The sequence below is a fragment of the Gymnodraco acuticeps genome, unplaced genomic scaffold (assembly GCF_902827175.1).
Source record: "Gymnodraco acuticeps unplaced genomic scaffold, fGymAcu1.1, whole genome shotgun sequence".
Lineage (NCBI taxonomy): Eukaryota > Metazoa > Chordata > Actinopteri > Perciformes > Bathydraconidae > Gymnodraco > Gymnodraco acuticeps.
In genome coordinates, this window is record NW_022991154.1 from 8,426,523 (window position 1) to 8,447,366 (window position 20,844).

A 20,844-nucleotide genomic window follows, 5' to 3' on the forward strand; every position below is an offset into this window, starting at 1 on the left:
ATCCTTTGTAAAGGCACAGGATTTGCTTTTGGTATCATTTCCTGCTACCTGCAAATGAGCAATATTCATATAGAAATACAAATCATAGATAGCTCAGAAACAATACCACTAGAATACAGGTAGGAACTATGGCTATAGGAGCTGATAGCCAAGAAAAGCTGTCATTTAGACAATATCTATGAGTTTTGAGAAAGCGCAACCAGTGCCTTTATTAAAGTGTTAATAGGAGGAGACCGAGTAAAGACACGCGGCAAATGGTTCCAGGCCGGATTCGAACCCGGCTCCTCCTGGACCAGTACATTGGGCCGCCAGCTCTACTAACTGAGCTATAAAACAGCCCGTGAAAGGTGACCTTTAATGTTTGCCATGCGACAATGGATAAAATAAATTGGGAAAAAAAAACTTTCTATCACTTTTAGATTAGGTATAGGATGACTAAAACATGGCACCGTAATGGTTGATTTAAAATGTAGAAGTGGTTGACTTCAATGGCCAGATTCAGATTTGAGCTGGGGCCAAATCTGAGGGAACAGAGAGATAAGTAAAGCAGGTGAATACAAGAAGGTCAAAGGAGGGGGTTAGTACCGTGAGCCAAGAAAGAAGCATCCAAGAAGACATGTCACAACAGACAGTGGATTTCATGGGATTTATGTAATTGAGGGGATTTGTTGAAAGTGGTCTTTGATTGGGAGGAGCTCATAAATAAGAGATGTGAATCATAGACAAAAATGTTAGATTCCACAGGTAACTGAGGTCATATTAAAGCTACTCTTTCATGTTTTAGCAACAATTATCTTCTTTACTAGTCTCTGTTGCAAAGAAAATCCACGTTACTGAAGATTTGGATGTTTTGATAAAGTTTCAGGCAAGATGGTGCCTTTGTTTCTGTGGTATATTCTTTATATGATATACATAAAAGTTTAACTGGGTGATCTGAACTGACGTAAAGCAATAACCTTGACGTATTATAGTCTGCTACTACAAAAAGCAGACAATCCCCTTACAGTGCTAGAGTGATTTTAAAGTTATGTTTCTTTCTCCTTAAAACATTTGTCCCAGACAGCTGCATTGACTCAAACACACAACTCATGATCAAAGTGTGATAAAGACAATCTCAGACGGACATGATTTATGAGAGTGAATATAGAATTCTTATTTCTGGAAAAGGGAAATCGGTAAGTTTCTATCGGGATGGACCTTTTAAAATCCTAAGAAACCTTTTAACATTCTGACATGTGAGATAGAGCTACTGTCTGGTGCAGCCAAGCTCAGCTGGCATACAATCCAAAAATCCACTCGGAGTAGACAGCTGTTCGGAACAGAAACATTAAATTGACATAATATCTCTACACCTTGCATTTACAATCATCTCATATTAAGGCTGTGGCATTTAATCCATTTCAGTACACATTCAAATAGCATTTCTCTTTTCACCACCTAAATATTGATGTGACATTAACTCTGCTCATTATATTTACATCCTTTAAATAGAAGTCAGCTGTTAAGAAGGCTGATGTTTTCTCAGTTTAATTGACTCAACTTCACAAGGACTATTTTATGAAGGAATTTGTCTAGGTGGCATTTTCGACCCGGAACCTTTTGGGATCAGGAAAATACACGTAGATGCAGATGTCACATTGCAATCATAGCACATAAGGAAGTGATCTTCATACCAGCTGTGAACGCAAAAGCCTTTGATTAGAAGCCATTCTCCAGATTACATGTGTATACCAGGTGTGCTCTCAATTACAATGTATTTAGTCTTAAAAATGCACCGGGGAAATTATATGGGAATACACACCTGTTTAATTACAATAAAACACAAAGAGTCTCATGACTAACTTACAAACAGATAAGAATGATCTATCTTTGTATTCTAAACAAAAAGTCTGGAAAATGACCTTGAACATGGTAAATGATGTTTTTGTAACCCAATATTAATTGGAAAAGTAATGTTTCGACCTTCAAGGAATCGACTTGATTCAATATTGTTTTACAAATCTTAATACTGTGCTTTTCATCACTAAAACGTCCCCACTAAAAAACAGAAGCACATGGCTATTTATAATGCAATATAATGTTATATGCTGTTAAGTGGTGCCAATACAGAATAAAGCATTCACTTTTTGATCATGTGTTTTTAATTGGGAAATGAACAACAAGCCGACCGAGCTTTATGTGGTTGAGCTGGGAATTCAGATGGCCATCCACAATTAATCGGTTTAATTAATTAACTTATACATTTGCAAGTCTATGAAAAAAAAAAAAAACGTCAGGTAGAAGAGATATCTACATAGCATGGCACTATTTGTTATTACTACATGATGTAATCTGATTTGTACACATCATATTATAATCATACGTTATTCCATATAAAGTATTGATACTTCCGTAACACAGTGGCATCACTACGTAACACTTCAATACATTATACATGATAGGCTAAGGGGCGGGACCATCTCGGTTGATCAATCACAACAGAACCGGCCAGCTAACGAATCAGAGCAGATTGGGCTCTGGTTTCAGACAGAGGGTGAAAAGAGGTGCTGCATTAAAGCATGGAGACATGTCACAGTAGAAGCACAACATACTAATATGAACCTGAAAATGTGCCTTTTTAAACCAAACCTTGATATGCAGGGCCATGGGGATGACTCAGCAGATTCATTTGACAGCCCTTAGGGAGTTTAATATGCACAGCAATGTCATTGTCTGAGAGTCGCACAGCATTTGATTTGAGGGTGAACATGATCCACCATCACTGCTATTAACACAGCCCCTCATAACACTTACTATAGCTTGTTAAACAAATACAGCCCCAGCTCTCTGACTGCAGACACAAGAGCAAAATAAATGCTTACAGTATAGGCAAAGAGCTCGTTCCTCTGTTTGAATGCTAATGAGTTGCAGTTACTTTCAATGAAAACAATGGGGACAACACAGGGCAAATAAAGCTATGGGGACTTATTAGCGAGCCCCTTATTCATACATTAATTAACAACAAATCTGGACAGAAAGCAACAGAGATGCATTAGTATTCTACAACACAGCTGCTCACTTCCCTGCAACGCTTAAAGATAAATATCTCTCCACCACCGCCTGCTGCAGGAGCTCTCATAGAAATCTGAAAAGCTGAACGTTTATATGAAAATAAAAAGATTGTTTCAAAGGTTTTTGTTTAGTGCTGATGTGTCTTAGTGTCATCACAATATGTCTCATGACTGCATCGTTGTCTTTCCTCTCTTCATTTTCCTTCTTTCAATATCTCTCATATTTCTGTTACGTGTGATCTAATAGGAATGATGCTGTTAAAGAAACACAAATAGTGACTTTTTGACTGAGTTGTGTCCTGTTGTTGCTAGAGTTTGTCCAAATAGAGTAGTGCATTGATGATCTATTTGTGTAGGCTGACCTGGAAGCTAGCATTGTAAAAGGGCTCCCTCGTAGAAATGTATTTCTGTATATTGCAGAAAATAAGCTTTGTGGCAAACGCATGTTTATGAAACGTACATGTTTTGTTTAGCAAGGTAATCTCCACATATCAATGCCACTTTGTGATTTTTGAATAGGTGATCAATTTACATGCTAAACATTTGTTTTTTATAGGCGTCTGTGACCAAACCAGCTCAAAGGAGGGCTAATATTAATAAACGTTTTGCCATCATGTCATCATGTCCACAATGTCAACTTTACGCTAAAAGGTCATATTGAGTTAACTGATCGTCGCACTGCCCTGAAGTGACCAGATACAAATCTAATTTGACTGATTTAACCTTTAAGATACTTACTGTACTGTCAGTACATAGACCAAATATGTTTTGCCCTGAAGCTGTTAGGTCTTAGCATTGAATGCCATGAATGTATTGAATTGAATTGTTAGGGTACCCGTATCATTTTGGTATAGAGGAGGAGCACTGTCTTGGTTGAAAAAAGGAGCAATTCTCTCACAATTTTGCTTGTGAGCAGAGGCGCTTCATGTCACGCCCCTAATTGTGCTTAACTTTACGCCTTAATATCATTTTAAAAGGGTGCGCAACTTAAATTCTGCGCCCTTTATCTCATTGGAACACATTTTTAAGAGACGAGCAAAAAAACACAACTTCTACCAGGTTGTAAACATCTTTAACACTTAACAGAAACATTTGACTCTTTGGTCTCAAAGCTTTGTTCATTTAGTTGAATTTGTGATTATCTTGTTTCTGTTTATCTGTTCATTTCAAGGGGAGCGACTGTGAATATTTGTATTTTTGTTTTATGTACAACTGTAGTTTTGCCGTGCTTTCAACTATTTGCATTTTGATTGTAGTGGTGTTTACCTCCTCAGGCAGTGAAGAGCACAGCAATTGCAGCATGAAACAATCTTAACTGTAAAATGGTCAGAGGTTGACACACATTCTGTAGTTTATGACATTACAGTACATTGAATGTAATATTCCTGTTTATCAGATAAAAAAGGTAATAAAAGCAAATGATGTCTCTGTAATGTGTTGTACGAGGTAACAACACTTAAGGTAAACAGGTACCAATAATGCTTTGGTTTTAGGGTGCAAGTCGGGATAACAACAGCACCTGGTAGAAGTCTGTCTGTCAAAAAACTAAAATAGTTTAGACACAATACAATTCCAGTTATGATCCCATGATTTATGACAATTTGAACATTTAAATACAATTTGTTATCATCATTTTAGAGAAGCATCATTCCAACCAAAATAATGATGTAGCATACATAAGGCTATGCTCATTATAATGAAATGTATTGTGTAAAGCTGTCAGAGCAATAAACTAAACTAATATAGATTACACAGCTTTGCTGAATACTCAATTTCAATTTTGATCACAGCAACGGAGAACAGACCAAAGCCAAAGAGGATCGAGTGACTATGTGCAGTCATATCAATCCGCAGAAAGAAGTCCGGTCAGTTTAATGTCAGCTGTGGACAACAAACATTAGTTTAATCCATCAGAAAACTCCATGGAATATTGGACCTGGACGTGGACCATGGCATTTTAATATTACCCTCAAAGGGAGATTTATAATAAAAACAAGATGGTCTTTTCATGGTCACTTCCACAATGGTAATTTAACAATGGTCAACTTTGACAGTTTCCACAAAAGACGCTCTAGAGAATCCCCACGTTTCACACATCCTCTTTCACGACATCAGGGGCTCAAACTCAATTACTGTATAGCCTAAAAACTATTTAAAAGGCAATTTTAGGCAATAATTTCAGCTGCATATTGTTTTTATAATCCAACACTAACAATCTAAAAAACATTAAAATGATGTTTTACTAAGCTCGGAATGAAGCCCAGACAATTAAACTGGCAGCAGAAACACATGTTGGCACAGAGGACAGAATAGTGTTGGGAAAATATCAGCTAAACCACCAACAATCTATAAGAAATACAAACAGGTGAAATATTAGAGAGAAGCAGTAGTTGAAATGACAAAGGGAGCTCTGCTGGAGATAGTTTTGTATCGTGGTGCATTCAAGAAGCCTCTGTTCTGGGGGGGCTGTCAGTATACAGGAACATCGTTTTTGGCAGCAGCCAGGAGACATCGGGGTGTGTTTCAGCTCAAAGCTTTGAGCGTTCAGTAGTGTGCATCAGTCATGAACAGGCTCACAGAAAGTGTCAACTTCCTCCCCGATTCCACTGTTATCAGCCCCAACACCTGCTCACTGCATCACAGAGAACATCAAAACCACCTTGAGTTGTCTTATTCACTCTAATATTCTTAAATATACGGCAAAGTTATATCAATGTCCTTTTTAACAGTACGAATGAATGCTGTCTGATGTAGTCAGTTCTCCGTGTCTAATAAAGACATGGTGCAATTTGAATGAACATACAGTATATTTAAAGGAGAATCCATCAATGTTCCCATGAATAATTAACAAGTGACTCACATGGTGTTTTTTATATTTAAGAATATAAGTGTGCAGAACACCCAACCAACCTCAATCACGGCTTTGACGCTGTTTCAATGTCTTCTAAAAACGTTTCACACTGTTAGAAATGTCGCTGTGAAGAACCGACGGTAGTGTAAACTTGTCAACATTTACTGTTTCACAAGCCTTCATTTATGAAACGTATTAATAGCAGCTAATTAAGATGTGGAAACAGATGCTTTTGGGCTGTTCAAATGGTTTTACCTTTCATCGCTCATTTTAATTGCCAATTCCTCTGACTGTCAGCTGCTGTCATGAACCTATTTTTCTTTGTTTTGTCAGACAATGTTGTACAGCTTGGTAATGATTGCTGGTCAACATGAGAGGCAATATAATAATAATAATAATAATAATAATAACCGTTAGGTACGTGACACTATAAAAATGGAAACAGATATATGACAGTGATCCAAGTTAGAGGCTGAATGGAGGTTAAGCATTGTGCCTTCTTAAACCCCCCTTTTGTATCCTTATAACTCTATTTGTGTTCTCTTACTAGCTACAAAGTTAGTCTTTCTTTTGATTTAACTTAAGCAGGAAAGTCTCACTGAGATTGAACATCTCTTTTACAAGAGAGTCCTGGAAACAGGATTACAGAACGCAAATACAAAATGATAACAGAGATGGCAGCAGAGCAGAGTGGGAACCAGCCACACAGAAGAAACTCCATTAGCTAGAATGGCTGCAGCCATGAGAGCCACAAAGCTGAGCCCCATTGTTCACAATATAACACAATTCCAATAATACCTGAGGTGTTACCACACTGACAAGAATGCAAGTCTGTTGCTCTAATGGGGGATACCATGAGTATATTGGCACCTTAATTAACAATTACAAAATACCGAAGTTTTACTATCATATAATGGCATAGTTCCCAGTGAGAGCACTTTGATGTCTTAAGTTCATGCCTATCATAGCAGTTTGGACAACATTGGAAACATGCTTCTCAGAGATGATCCAGGTGGTTGCATCTACTCATTGACACTGCACAGTTGAAATAACACTAATCAAACCATTCAAAATGTCTAATCTGGGGCAAAAGCCTCCGTCCAGCTCACCACACCACAGGGATATTGGAAATCTGAGCCGAAATGTGATTTCTGTCCAGCGGGAAGAGCAGCAGCCAATATATGTGAGGGACAAATTACAGCCTGTGGCCCCTAATGAATGATAAAGGACAAGAGAACAGAAGTCAGACCTTGACACTTCCCTTTATCCAGCCGGCTGTTTGTGATTCACACCGAGGTTAATCACTTTCATTAATCGACTGCTTCCCCAAAGGGCACACCAGCAGCCCTAACAAACACAGAATACTCACATATCCCCTCATCAGCACACACTGAATTATGCAACAGGTGAAGCATTTATTGACAAGGCACCTGCTGATCATTTAAACTGTGGAGTTATTTCAGAGGCTGTTATGTTATACACGATCCTCCCTGAACCACACTTTGCAGATACATGTCCTGAAAGAGCAACTGTTGAGTGCATTTTTTTTGAAGATGGTATTCATACAATTGTTTAACTAAAACTCCCACTGTGAACTATAAAGGTCATTGAAATAGCCCACTGCAACTGACTGAAGAAATGGCAACATTAAAGATATGTTTGGCGTGACAAAACTAAAAAACAAATGTATGCTAAATAGAAGTAAGACAAATAATGAGTGTTTCGTGATGCGTACAAGAACTCACAAAACCATCAACTTGTTTCTTATATCCCTGTAACATTAGGATAAAAGATGACTAGCTTTTAAGTATTTGCTGACATGCTCACAATACTGATGTTACCCGTGTTCACTTTCTGACTTAATCATCTCTGACATTTCCTTATTAACATTAAACCCAAAGCACAGCTGAGGGTGAGGTGAATACCAGGTTGCTGATGATTGCCCAAAGTAAGGGGACATTTACAACACAGTACAATATACTTTCACACTAGTCCTGTCTATAAAGTTCTGTTAAGGTAGTATTACCAAGTAGAAGTGTCTTAATCCCGGAAGCCTTATAGTTTACTTAGGGAACAGGCCACGCCTCGACCTCACCTCTCATCACCTGCTAAACCAATTATAGCTACCCAGTCTACATATCCGGCCTTGTTTGTTTCCTATTTCACGAGCGTTAGAAGACACAATTGCAGTATTCAAAACTTGCCAAACACAGAAATACATCAAAAGAATCTACTCGCCATGGATCCTGAATGGCAAACTAACCTGCCCAATTTGAATGGCAATGTGTTTGAAACTGGTTATCCTTCAGCCATGACACAGACAGTAGTCCAGTAGCTTAAGGGGCCCCACCAAATGCTAATCAGGTTGGTGAGTCATAGCCAGCTCCTTCATTTCCAGCTGATCTATCTTCCCCCCCCCCTTCTCCCTCTCCCACCCACATGTTTTATCTTATGGAGTATATATCTACAAAAAAGTCATCTCAACTCAGCCTTTAGCAATTCCCCGGGAGCAACTAACTCCCCCCTGGGTAGTGCCAGGTAGTACTGTACTTCCCCTCCTTCTCCCTCTGTGTCTGATATCCCTCAGAAAATCACAGCTTTATTTGTATCCCTGTGTTTGCAGGCTTCACCAAAAAATATGATGCACTCACTTCTTGTTCATCCCTTCCTTGCTGTGAGAGATTGTCAGTTGTGTCGTGGGAAACTAATTTGCCATTGTTGAGCGTCCGTGCCTGCAATGTAGTGGCCGGCTAAGTCATTAAACTACCTTCAATGCCATTGGATGGGAGTTGGTAGCCCATTATGACGTTTTCAATGTAAGACAGTAGTATTAAGTGATGCGCAGGAGAGGTTGCGGTCACAAGATGAACAGCCATTGATTCTAAATCGGATGAAAATGGTGGTGTTCAAAAGAAAGAAAAAAAACTGTGAGCTCAAGGCAATACAACAATAGTTATCTTCCGATTGGATTTACTTCCACCGGGGATCCGACTGCACCAACTCTGTTATGCTTGGGTTCATAGTGTGTGGAGAAAGGCTATCCAACAGTGCCATGGTCCCAAACAAGCCTAAAAGTCATCTCCAAACCAAAAGAAGGTTGAAAAACACTGCTCTCCCCTCCCTTAGCCGCACACAGCTCCTTTACTGCTTTTCTATAGCCAACACAAAAATAAATAAACAATAGCAGCATGGGTTTGATACAAATTTGAGAACAAGTCATTGTTAACAACCAAATAGTCAAAAAGTACACCCGGCTGCCACTCGTGTGGCGCCTTCAGGTTCATTTAGATTCTCTTTGGTTAAGTAGATTTTGCCATACATCCATCCATTCTTGACTTGACAAACACGTAGCTTGTTCATCACTTACGTTTTAAGTAGGAAATTCATTTTCTTAGCTTACCATGCATCCAGCGGTATAAAGCAATTCAAATAGAAAACGTTACCATCGAGTTGTCTTCTCAGAATAGCATTTTACATTGTTCCACACTTCACCACACACCTTGAGGGTAAGGCTACAATGCTAAAACAAGGTTTGTGATTAAACCTGGATGGCCCTTAGGTGTTGCCTTAGATGTGAAGTTGTAACTAGTCTTCCCTGGGTGACAAAACCTTTCCTGACGTGTGGTTGACCCACCACCAGTACCTCCAGCTCACCATAGTTCAGCTACTCTTCTTTAAACCCCTCAGTTTTAGATTTGTTTGTCCAGTCGACCAGCTATAATAAGTGTAGGTAAGATAACGCTCCTCTGTCTTCTATAATGTCTTTGTCTTCCTTGTTTCAGCCCAATCCAGCTCCCAAGGTCTATCAATGTCCTCCACAGAAACACCTCTTATAACAGCTGAAGAGTCGAAGTGAACACCGGCTGAAGTGTGACGTCAATTCGGACCCTGCTTCCTATCACCTGCCTAAAGCACAGCTCATGTCTGACCCCCATTCTACTTTCTTCTGCATTGTAGGCTAAGAATAATTATATTCATGCTGTCCTCGACAAAAGGCATAAGAGATACGATTTCTCCTTGTCCAGAGGGTTCTAAAACAGCTTCCTCCTGGCAGCTCACAAACAACACCCCTTTGTCTTAAATTCACTTGATCTTTTTTGTTCCATATCTATCTGATTTATAGCTGAAATAAATGTGAACTGTGGCCATGAAAGTGCTTATATCCCTGCCGGTAACATGGCTAACTGTTTGTTGCATCGCCAGCCATAAATCAGGCAGCGTTGAGCCTGTCTTGGCCGAAGCCTTTTCAGTTCCATTTACCACTGATAATGCCTGCTGTTCCAGACGGCCTCCAGGGGCCACAGCCAGATCCCTTCATGAATAAGCAGCCCTGCTCTGTCCTCCAGCTGACGCCATCACCTTGGTACTGAGACTGGGAACACAGTGTTATATTAGAAAAGTGCTGACATAAAGATGGGGAAGAAAGCCTATTTCACAAGGCATCAAGACGGCATGATGTTGTTTATTAAACTTAATGATTTTGCTCATGAACACATCAGCAGTAATTGGAAATATCTGTGATATGGTATGCTCATTGTTGAGTTGAGCTTTTGCAGTAAAAAGGCATCACAACCTATAATACTGCATTCAAATCAATCTCCATGAAAAGCTGTTGATCCTATATTGTAATTGTCGTCATGTCTGGAACAACAAATAAAAGCCATCCCCTCAGATTGATGGCATTAATGGGGTACGGTACAAAAGAAAAAACAGATAAAAAGAGTGTGACGCTTAAACCAACTAGTAATAATTAATGTGAACAGCGTTTTCTTTATATTATCATTTATCACAGTGGATGACAAAAGTATTGTACGAAAGTACAAAACAAAAAGTATTTACAACAAGCATAAGTAATAATTCACATAAAAGGAGGAAAAAGACAATAAGATGTAACTCTTACTCTTTCCTAATGGACACAAGACAAGCTCTTGTAAAAAGTGCTCTGACTGTGAGATTTCCACTTTGTCAGAACACAAAGCCCACTCAAAAAGCTTTAATGCCTGCATGAAATAAAACACATCTTGGATCAACTTCAAAGACCTTTCTTACATTCAGACAGTGCTCAGTAAATTGCAACATTTAAGTTATTGAAGTTATTCCAGATGGATTTCTGGAATTCATTTTCCTACAACATGAACAGAACTGTGGAATAAAGCCATTTGATTATCTGTCCAGCAAACAAATGGCACGAGTGTGTCTTCTTTGTGTCCAACATTGAGCCAAAAATGTATTAAACGCATTCATTCACTTCAGTTCCAATCCAGTGGCCATGTCAAGGCCTGAAAGTGCATTCTGTCCTCTCTCTTTAATAACTGCCCACTCCAACACCCATCTGCGTCCTGTTGGGGCGAGGCAGGCACAATAAAAGCCCAATAAAAGACACTTCATACACTTGCCTTTACAGCTTTCATATTGCTACCCCTGGCCCTGTACTGCACAGTCATAAATATCAATCCTTATTACATAACAAGTCATTGAAGGTGGATTGTGTCCCTTTGAGTGACTGGGTTACGCCAAAATGAAGCATCTAATGCAGCCAATGAGATCATTGCTCAGGCACTAGAGTCATAATACCCCAGCAGCAGGATATTCTATATGTTGCATTAGACTGGGTTTCATGTTTTCAGAGGAAGCTGTCGAGCCCCGAGTACCTTAACAAAGTCCTTCTACAGTCATACTGTCAACACAAGCATGGTCAAATACAATTCAATATCAGGGTACTCTAATTACTTAAGTCTAATCACATCAAAACAACTTATAAACACTACAAATTAATGGGTTCAAATGGCCATTTTTGCAGGGAAAAAAAGTATACCGTCAAAAGTGTTATAGATCAGTTTCATTTATAATGGTTGTCTAAAAGATAATCATAAATGATCACAGTTGCAATGAGTATATTTCCAAATGTTACTGTGGAAACACAAAAGTCCTTTATTTGTATGTATTATATGAAACGCTCTTTTTGCCATAGCTTCCTATTATGTGTAAAAACACAACAGATCCTAAACAGCGTGCACTAGTTTCATTATCATTCAGTGCAGAATTATGCATAAGTTACAGCAGATAATACACATCTAATGTAATAATGCTCAAGAGTAACATTTTAAATAGTTAATGCCATGCTCTATACATAAGAAAAATATACTCCAATGTTCGTGTTTCCGTCGGGGGAGAGCTGTGATTCGTTCCTAGCTGCTGGTGGCCATGTTTGCTTGTCAGAAGCATTTGTTTTCCTGCAGAGAGCGAGCACACAGCTACACCAGAAGGTCTGTTTTGTAGTTGGAATTCATCCCTGATTTGAAACTGGAAGATGCAGGCACATGGCCAAGTGCAAATAACAGGCAGGTTGTTGTGAAGGATGGGTAATGAGAATTTAAATACAATATCTGTTTCATGAGGAAATTACCAGCAAATTATTTAAGCACCTTACATTCAGAAAGGCATGTCCCAGATGATGGCATAACACATGCTGTAGGCGATATTTTTATGAAAATTGTGCAAAATGTCCATCTGTCCAACACACTGCTTGGGAGCCAGATATTTCAACCATCACTGGCCGTACAATCATACAATTTGTTTATTGCAATTTATCAACTAGCCAACAAGATTATCATAATGTAAATATTTGTAATTTGACAGGAGTAGGCGACATGCCCTAAAAGGATATCATTACACTACAAAGGATGTTTGCCTTCAAGATATTTGTTACCATATCAAACAGTTGAAAGCTCCAGAAAAAAACTCCTAAAGTGACTTTGAGCAGACAATATTTTGTGAGATGCTGAATGAAATGTTGCTTTTAGCCATAATCGTCGCTGCTGTGCATTGCAACATTCTCAATATAATGACATTTTTAGCTTTTTGCTCATATTGTCCAGTTAAAAACAACCCTGGATTCCGCTTTAAAAAGAGGACACCTGTTATTGAAAAAACCTATTTCAAAATCAAGGTCCACTTGTTTTTCCAGAGCTTTCAGCACTATGGCAGGGTCCTTGTCGGCAGGGGCGGACTGGCCATCGGGACGTTCGGGACGAATCCCGATGGGCCGGTACTGAAGTGGGCCGGTTGGACGATGTGCGCCGGTCGGATAAGTCACTAGCACCCCCCATCGATAATTCACTAGCGGTATTTACTTGCGGTACTGAGGTTGTACCGAAGTGGGCCGGTCGAGAGTCCCGGGCTGATTTTTAGTCCCAGTCCGCCCCTGCTTGTCGGCGGATAGATTTTGTCAAGCTGAGATTAACCGCTTTGATTCTATCCATGGCACTTTACTTGCGTTGAATTAAATGAAATAAACATTACAACTCCAAATCATGGTCCACTAACCGTCTTTTTCCATATCCATTAGATCGCTAACTGTTCAAAACTGTGATATTGTGGAAAGCTCCAGAAAAGGGAACAAAATGTGGGCCGAATTGAGCATGGTTTACTTTATTTTTCCAAAGTCAAGGTCTGTTACATCCATGACCTTTAGTCTCTAATGGTTTTGAAATTGTATGTGTTGTGATATTTAAATATGTTTATGCACTTAATACAATCTCTACATAGAATTGTACAAGGAGGTATAAACCCGGCAGACTTTTAATTAATGAAGTCACTGGGCAAAGTCAATAAATATCAAGGGAAACAAGGCATGACATGGCTTTTTATAGAAGCAGCGGGACTTCCTGTCAGTTCAATAACGTACATGCATCATCACAGGAAGAACAATAGCATGACGGCTTACTCCACCCAAATGTGCAGAAAACATAGTATAGCGATTTGTGATTAGTTAGTGACTTGTGTTTATTAGTTTGATGGTCATATAAAATAACTCATTTATGAAAACTTGCTATTATTGACCTTGGAAACAGAATGTATTGTGAGCAATGCTAAATTGTTGTCTGGACTATGAGATGAAGTTAATCTAATTTCAATTGAATTGTTTTCACAAACATGTGAACAAGTGTATTATATATGTTTTTCTTATTGCTTGAGTAGGTATCAACCAATATAGGAGAAACAAGCAAAATAAGCCATTAAAAAAAATATCCAATGGAAAACCCAGCCTAAACTTCTATCAAATTAGCCATTAGCACTATCCTCCAAAAGTGACTACATGTATTTGCAAGAGCCATATTAATGAAGGGTCATGTAAAGTTCAAGCTGTCACAACAATTGTGTGTTATTAACAGTGTGTGCCATCGGGTGCCGCTGTCCTATTCCCTAGGGCCGAGGTATTTAGGGGTGTGGCGTCATATGATTGGTTGTGTTTTGACACTGGAAGGGCATGTTTTTACGCCATAGCAGCAATGTGTAAGAGAACCTCAAGCACCGTTTATTCAGTCAATGAATTGAATATTGACTTTACATTTAGGGTGCACATGATGAGAAAATATGGATTGTATTATGTTGCACAGCAAATTGTATCCTATTCACACAGTGTAGTACGTCAGCCAGGTCACTACTGGGAGTTAAACACATCGGTAACTTTAGTATTAGACTAAGCTCCTGAAGAATAGAAGGCAACGCGAAGAATCCATCCCATCATGATTCACTTCAAAATCATAAATGAGCCTAAACAAGGAACAGGACCAAGGAAAAGTATTCTAACACTGGCCAGAAACCAATGTTTGGATGTGAATATTGCCTCCCCATACTTATAAAATATCGACTTTCCAGGCTGCATTGCCCTTACACAGTGACACCCTTGAGCTGAGGGGAATGATGAGAGCAGGTTTTACATTCAGGGAGCATCCAGGGACACGTCCAAGTCACAGCTCCAACACTGGACTCTATTCATCCAGAACATCCAGCAGTTTGGAGCCGGGTGGAAGGGAGGCTGCACAGAGGAGGGGGGTGTTGATCGTTCACTGCTCTAAACTTTACACCTCATTTCTTCCAATGATTTCACATTTTGGATTTAATCAACTGCAAAGTATATCTGGCATCACTCCACAGCTCAGCTATCTGCCTTCTGCTCATTTGTATCATTAATTGATGCATTGCATTAAATAGCAGGATCTTTATTCTGACAGCAGTGTGGAGCTGGGTGACAAAGGAAGAGCTGATGTGAGAGAACAGACGGAGGCCCTTGAAACAGTCGAGTTGTGTGCACATGAGGAGGACAGAAGAATATCAAGAGCATCCCAGCAGGGCCTCTTCACTACTGATTCAAATACATCGAAACAGTTTAAAATGAAAATGTTACAAAAGCAACAACAAGACTCAAGCACTTTAGCCCCTCTTTCATGTCTCCTGTTTTACAAAAACAGGGTGGTATAAGGTCCCAAAAGTTTAAATTGTGTGGCTTAAGTGCATGAAGTCATAATAACAACAAAGTATATCTTATCTTATATAGTAGTCAAACTAAAGGCCCGGGGGCCCATCCGACCCAGCATCTCACTGTATGTGGCACCGATAGCTTGCAAAGAATATAATCTGTTTATCATACAATCCTGCTTTACAGAATAACGTAATGTCCATATACTAGTCTTCAACAATGCATCTTCATTTTGAAACCTGCGCACTGAAGTGTCTTAACAACTACATTTCGAGCAGCGGCACTCTAGTTATTACAAGTTATCGTCAAATAAATAAATACAAAATTAAAATACTTACACGTAAAAATAAAACAATCTAGTCCAGGGTGTAAATAGCATTGTTGACTATGGACACCTGGGTGCGTTTTGTTGAAATGCTATATACACCCAGGTGCAAATGGCCACATTGGCAATAGCACCCTTGGTGTTAATATCGTTGTTAGCTATGAACATTTGGGTGTAAATATCATCTGCCAAATGTGCATGACCAAGTTGTAAAAGTGTATTACAAAGGGCGGGACTTCCTGTGTAATCTGGGTATATCCTGGTCAGATGCCTCAGCAGGTCCCACACAAGCATCCTGTTACAACCACACATGCTTTATGCAGGCACAACACTATCAAAACCTGCAGAGGGCAAATTAGTCATAGGAGAGAACATGTTTGATCGCAGCGACGATCCTGTGTCACGGTGGGGAAATTACAGTCCGTATGCGGCTGATAGGATCATAGCCTCGCTCTGAGGTGAGATGAAACAACAAAACAGCCAGCCACACTTTGGCTGAACAGCAAACAATGGAGAGTATGAGTGAAAACCTGGCTCATTGTGGGAATGAAAGGAGGCGAGCTGAAGATAGGTCAATCAGCCCAGGAACAATAGCACGACCTGCAGGAGACGGACTGAACACTCCCAGCACATCGTGTCCACAGGAAACAATGCAGAGCCTGATGCTATCACGTCAGTCCCTGCTCCACTGAGAGACAGCCTGTTACGGACCTTTGAAATGAACAACAATACCCTACCAATATACAGGTGTATGCATTTGGATTGGGAAAACATGGAGTGAAAATATATCCTCTTTTTAACCTTTATTTGTGTTGGGAATAATGACTTAAGTTCACACAGAAACAACCCTAGAGTGTCCTACAGACAGATGGGATGGGATTACTGAAGGGAGACAACGACTGAGTTGCTAAAAATGAATTCAAGAAATATGCTTTCTTTGAAAAATGCTGCAGAAGGAAACACAATCTGATGTAATCTGATCTCATTGAGAAAACAACCGTGGCATCAGCTAAACAAAAACAGAGTGGCGAACATCTGCTCTCATTGTGCTAGCAGGAGAAAATGACGGAGAAACGATGTTAATGCTGAGGAATGATTTGCATGTGTGAGTGCACAGTTTCCAAGAACGATCTGTGTTTTAATCCGAAGGAAGTGATCCCAAAAAATAAAAGTGTAACTAAAAATGAATGAAACCCTTCAGGTTCAGCCTCACAAAGCCAGTCGACATCTCACATGCAGTGTTTCTATTTCTTTGAACAAATCATTTGATTGATTAGATGATCTTTCTCTCAAGAAATCCCTGTGAACAGCTATTTCAAAAACGTGTCACAGACATGAAACTAAGTATTATCCTGAATCTTCAGTGACTTTTTCTCTCCTTTATTTTAGGATTCATTCAGAAACTTATTTTGAAGAACACTTCAAAAGATTTGCTTTGTATCAGAAAAAACTACTTTTTAACATGTCATAACGAAGTGACAAAAATAACTGGCAAGAACTGGCGAGCCATGGGAGACTGACGAGGGAACAGAACATAGTTTGATCAATATCAATTTATATTTTAAACATGTTACTTTGATAGTTTTCAACCATCTCTTCAAAACATATGACATCGGTGGACTTTTGCTGGCAGATGAGCTTCGGTGACACAGAACTGGTTGAAAAATGCTAAATATATTTTTATTGATGGTGTTTGAGACAGGACATTGTTAGCCTAGCTTAGCATAAAGCCTGGAAGCAAGGAGAAAGAGGAGAATAATCGGCAGACTTTTTTAAATAAATGGTAGAACATACTGAAGAATATTCATTACAGTTTGCTAGAGTTCAAAGTATTTGTTTTCAATGTCTCCAACCAGAAGTGCATCTACATTATGATTGTATTTTCAGTTACCTTTTCCTCAGCACCTTTTCACCTGAAAATCCTACTCTATAGAATGTAGCATGCTTATTTCTGAGTTTTTGTTGGCAGCGCCAGACATGTTTGATGGATATAGTTCCTTCACTGCAGTTTTCAGACGGAATCCAACAGCAAGCTTGAGCTGTTTCGTGTTGATCCCAGTTCCATCACAGCTGTATGTGGGCTGGCTTTACTCCCTCTATGCTCACACTCAGCTGCCCTCTCCACACTTTTAAAACGCAGGTGTAATTTCAGGGATGGACAAGCATGAAACATATGGGCGGAGGGGGCTTCTTTATAGATTGGCATTATTTATGAAAAGCATTTTCATCCAAAGTGTCCACAAACAAGAGAACAGCAGAAAGTGTTTTTATGACTCGAAAATGAGCTCTTTTAAGATATTTGTTTTCTTCATGTATGGTGGCCACTTGACTAGATACCTTCTGACAGTAATATTAATCTCATATCTCAATTACAGAGGCCCTATTGTGCTTTTTAAAGTCTCCCCATTCCTGTGGATTGGTATATAGGTTTTTTGTGCATGTAAATGGTCTGCAGAGGCTGAAATCCCTGTATTCCCTCATGAGGGAGTTTCTCTCCCACACACTCCCCCTGCCTGAAACACCTCTATTGGACTTTTTTGTTTACTTCCGTAACACTCGCGCGTCACTACATAACATTCTCACTTTCTTGGCTAGCGCTCCAACTTCGCAACATAATTAAGCGGTTGACCAATCACAACTTCGCAGCCAGCTAACCAATCAGAGCAGACTGGGCTCTGGTTTCAGACAGAGGGTGAAAAGAGGTGCTGCAGTACAGGCAGTATGAGAAAAATTAAGGACATTAAGGCACGGAAACATGTCACAAAAGGGTCACAAAATACAAAAATAGGTTTTTGCATATGGGTTTAGAATGAAAACAATTAAAAATGTGGAATTATTTTGGACTAAGAGTTGATTGTTTTTTTTTGTAATATACATTTCTAAGAAAATGTACACAATGATACATACAGAGCCCAAAAGTGAGAATGCATGAGTATAAAGGGACAATTAAAATAGCGTTGAGCACAGATTTCACACACACACACACACACACACACACACACACACACACACACACACACACACACACACACACACACACACACACACACACACACACACACACACACACACACACACACACACACACACACACACACACACACACACACACACACACACACACACACACACACTTTTCCATCAATTCTCCCTGTGCAGGCGTTCAGCTTGAGCATTTATCAAGGTGGATGAGCAGCAGGCAGAGCACAACAACACACTCCTCACTCCTCTCCTCTCCGTCTGCATCTTGTTTCCGTGACTCCACCTCCTCTCCTGCCCTCACTCCTCTTCCCTCCATCTGTTGCACTCACTCCGCATAACCTCACTCCTTCTCTATTCTCCATCCACTAATTAGGGCTCTGTCCAATCACAATCCTGGGAAACTGCACTTTTGTTATTCTTCCTCTGCCTCATCTAGTCCTAAAGCATTTTGGGGGGTTTTCTCAGGCATTTCACACTTTCCTTAAGAAACGGCCAACATAATAATTGCTAAGTCTTGCATTATAAGATATAAACATAGTACAAAGAAATGCAAACATGGGCTGCCACACAAACAGCCTAAGAGCTGAGACTCAATACTTCAACCCTTGCAGCAACAAGACTGCACCTTCAGTTTTCATGACTCATATCACCCATGTAATGTCATGTATTATAATACACAGTGTTTAGTTGACTATACTTACAATTTAACGTGCTATTGATATAATGCATGTTGCATGGTGAAAGCATGAATACAGGACAGACCATCAGCAGGTTGCACATGCATTTATATCAAATGCATCAACACTCACTTTAAAGTGTAAATCATGTTACCAATGCATATTGTGGATTATAATGTGAAAATCAAAGCATGATCACACTGCATGAGACTCTGAACAGAGAGCAAAGACATGTCTTATGAAAGCCAAGTCATTAAACTATCATAATGATGCAAACAATGCAAATAAAGAATGCATCTGACGCTGTTTTACACAGGTTTGATAGATAATTCTTATTTAATAACATGAATTTAATGATACTTTTACCAATCTGCATGTAAAAATATGCAGATTGGAAATATGTGGTAATCTAATACAAAATGACTCAAGACGAATAGGCAAACTATTCAAATCGACTTGTTATTCATTGAAAACAGCATACCTTTCAATAAAGCTTCTGCAGCTCAAAACGCACCTGTTAAAGTTGACTCTTTAAGGAAAAAACGTGGTTTTTTTTACCACAGAATATGGCATTTTGCGGACAAACAATGTATAGATTTGGGTGTCTTTTAGGCAGTTTCAGTGTGAATGTTGACGGACTTGTGAATATATAATTCAGTGTCAGTCTGTACACATGTCACAGTCTGCATTTCTGATATAAGCACAACAGTGAAGATAAAAGATGCCATAACTCACCATGTTCTAGGGATTCCGGGACCTTCTCACTTCGGAAAAAGATGCTGAAGACCAGCAGAGCAGGGAGGTCCCCAGATCAGATACAGTTCAGAAAAGAGTCTCCTAATTCCTCCAGTTCCGCAACACTTGCTCTAATCCCCCCGAGGTGAGATGGATAAAAGAGGTCAGTAAAAAAGCTCCGGGACCAGAGTCAGGCCGGCAGACCACGCGCCGCTGGGGGAGAAATCTCTCTAGTCCGTTAGAGTCCCCGGTAACACAGCTGTATCAGACTGTTCCCGGTCCGTCCGCGGCTCCTCTCTCACAGAGCAGCATCCCAAACAGTTCCTCCGTACACACCCTCGGGAAGAGTCGGCCACACTCGGCTGTTTCCGGATAGCAAGGACTAAGGCTGTCAATGACGTCCAAGCTATTGTTGTAAATGGATGAGCTTGTGTTTGTAGCCTACTGCATTATTTTTGAAAATGCATCAAAAGATGTGTAATGAGATACAATTGTGTAAATGTTTTAAAATGTTATATTTTAATTGCACAATATGCACAAATCAGACTGTTTACTCTTAACCAGTAAGATTTTGAAATCAAAGTATAATGATATGGAATAAAAACGAATTGGTATGAAAAGGATTAATGAATCATTTCAGAATTTGTTGAATTTGAATATGTTAATTGAATATATTTTTACAATGCTTTGGTTAACTTATAGCTTACATTTTGACCAATGTATTTTACTTTTTTTATTTGTCTTGTTTATTCTAGGCCTACACATGTTGGGAATTCGATTACTCACAGCTCCGAATTTATTAAACAAATCGTTTCTTATAAATAGATGTGAGCAGGAGTAGGCTGAACACACCTTTATTTAAGGTTAAATCCAGGTGAGGCAAGGTCAAACCGAGCAGAACCTTTCCACACAGGCGAACCAGAATCAACCAGTGACTGGCCAAAGAAACAGGACTTAAATTA

The 20,844-nt window shown here is 39.4% G+C and overlaps 1 protein-coding gene across 5 annotated transcripts in view; it reads right to left on the minus strand.

Annotated features, from left to right (window-relative positions):
• The window catches only part of ptprfa (protein tyrosine phosphatase receptor type Fa), a 315,231-nt gene extending 295,032 nt beyond the window's left edge, over positions 1-20,199 (minus strand). For 3 of the 5 annotated variants that reach the window (XM_034237428.1, XM_034237408.1, XM_034237427.1), the window contains exon 1: positions 19,883-20,199. The gene's annotated coding sequence lies outside the window, so the exon portion shown is untranslated. The remainder of the gene's footprint in view (positions 1-19,882) is intronic. The other 2 variants (XM_034237429.1, XM_034237426.1) reach the window with 1 other exon arrangement.
• Between the last annotated feature and the right edge of the window lie 645 nt (positions 20,200-20,844).